Source organism: Lucilia sericata, unplaced genomic scaffold (genome assembly GCF_015586225.1).
Source record: "Lucilia sericata isolate MDLA Ls3-8-SP2 unplaced genomic scaffold, ASM1558622v1 Contig000163F_arrow, whole genome shotgun sequence".
In the NCBI taxonomy this organism is placed as follows: domain Eukaryota; kingdom Metazoa; phylum Arthropoda; class Insecta; order Diptera; family Calliphoridae; genus Lucilia; species Lucilia sericata.
In genome coordinates, this window is record NW_023994192.1 from 433,188 (window position 1) to 435,558 (window position 2,371).

Sequence of the window (2,371 nt, forward strand, 5' to 3'; positions counted from 1 at the left end):
ATTTACAATGGTTTCCATATAATATTTAAATAGTATGTGTAATGGGGATCCATACGAGGCTACATAGAGCACCTGTACTGCACCTATATCTCCTCCACCTTATATCCCGTGTTCACTAACCAAGGGAATTATCTTCTCGCCATCTTATTGACAGGTTGACTTCCATTATAGATATCCGATAGTATCAATGCCTATTTATTGCCCTTTTTATACCCTTAGTAAGGATGGTATATTGGGTTTCTCCGGAGTAGTGCTTTTGTTTTATACTGTCCTAAAATACGCTGATGAAATTTGAAATGATCGGGCTTTTGATCCGAGCCCCCATACAAAACACAGCTTTAAAAAAGAATTAGTGTCCACAATTCGCTTAAAAAGAGAACTGTCGCAATGAAATTCAGCATAAAACATTTTATGTAACCTTAAATTCGCCCTCCAAATTTTATGAGGATCGACTCATATGATGGCGTCCTTCCCCAAGCATATTTCAGAAAAATAGTTTTTTAACAATAAAGTGCTAGAATATATCGGAGGCGAGGTATACTTTTATAATGAAAACTAAATTACATTTTACTCTCATAACTGGGGTTATATGGTCGGCCTCGCCCGCCTATAATTTCGTACTTGTTATTTTTATATATCCGATAGTATCTATGCCTATTTAGTATAGCAATGAAATTTGATATTCGTAAATCCCTGACGAGCCAAAACCTCTCTACCAAATTTTATGTGGGTCGGTTCATAATTGACCCTACCCCCATATAAGGTCCCGTTAAAAAAATGACTTTAACGCTCATTACTGGCTTAAAAATACGAGTATAGCGATGAAATTCGATACACATATGTTTCATGCGAGTCAAAATCTCTCTACCAAGTTTTATGTGTTTCGGTCCATAATTGACCCTACCCCTACACAAGGTCCCATCCAGATAAATACTTTAACGCTCATTACTGGCTTACAAGTACGAGTGTAGAGATGAAATTTGAGATAAGTAAGTTTCTTACTCGCCAAAAGCTAAGAAACTTTTATAGCCGAATATAGCACTCTTACTTTTTTTTTTTGATATTTCAGCTTGTAAGTTAGTAGAGTCATCTTAAGTCCAAAAACTTTTTAAATTCTCTTATTTAGTACTTTATAATGTATAAAATAGCGGAAAAATACTTAAAAATTCGGGATTTTAAAATCCCGAAATTTCCCGGGATTTAATTTTTTAAAATCCCGGTTTTCGGTACTTTCAAATCCCAAAAATCCCGGGATTTTCGGGAATCGGGAATTCCCGTTTGGCATCCCTAATCTGAATGTAAGACTATTTCTAAAAAATCAACTCTTCAGTAAATTGTAAGATTTTGTGAAATATTTCACTATTTGGGTGACTTTCTAGAAAAAATCGTTGACAGACACAGAAGATTTTATGAAATATATCTCTATTCAGTTGGCTTTTTAGAAATTTGCAAGATATTTCTACTTTTGTTTCTAAAAAATCAACTGTTCAGAACATTGCAAGATTATGTGAAATATTTCAATATTTGGTTGACTTTCTAGAAAAAATCGTTGACAAACTTAGAAGATTTTGTCAATTATTTCACTATCCAGTTGACTTTTCATAAATTTCGCAAGATATTTCTACTTTTGTGAAATATTTTATTATTCAGTTGAGTTTTTAGAAATTGTTATAGAAATTTTGAGAAATCTTTGTTTTTTATTTGCATGAATGATAGACTGTTTCTAGAATATAAAATATTCAGTAACTTGCAAGATTTTGTGAAATATTTCATTATTTGTGTGACTTTCTAAAATAAATCGTTTACAAAATTAGAAAATTTTGTGAAATATGTCTCTATTAATAGAATCTGAATATTCAGATGACGTTTTAGAAATTTGCAAGATATTTTTACTTTTGTTTCTAGAAAATCAACTGTTTCACTATTTGTGTGACTTTCTAGAAAAAATCGTAGAAAAATGTCCTAAAAATTGACTGCTCAGTAATGTTTAAGATTTTGTGAAATATTTCACTATTCAGTTGACTTTTCAGAAATTAGCAAGATATTTCAACTTTTTATAGATATTTTGAGAAATCTTTGTATTTTTAAAATTTGTAACTGAATGTAAGACTGTTTCTAAAATATACACTATTCAGTAAATTGCAAGATTTTGTGAAATATTTCACTATTAGGTTGACCTTCTAGAAAAAATCGTTGACAACATTAGAAGATTTTGAGAAATATATCACTATAAAGTTGACTTTATAGAAATATGCAAGATATTTCTTCTTTTGTGAAATATATCATTATTTAATTGACTTTTTACAAATTTGAACTACTTTTGTGAAATGTGTGTCTATTCAATTGACTTTTTAGAAACTTGCAAGATATT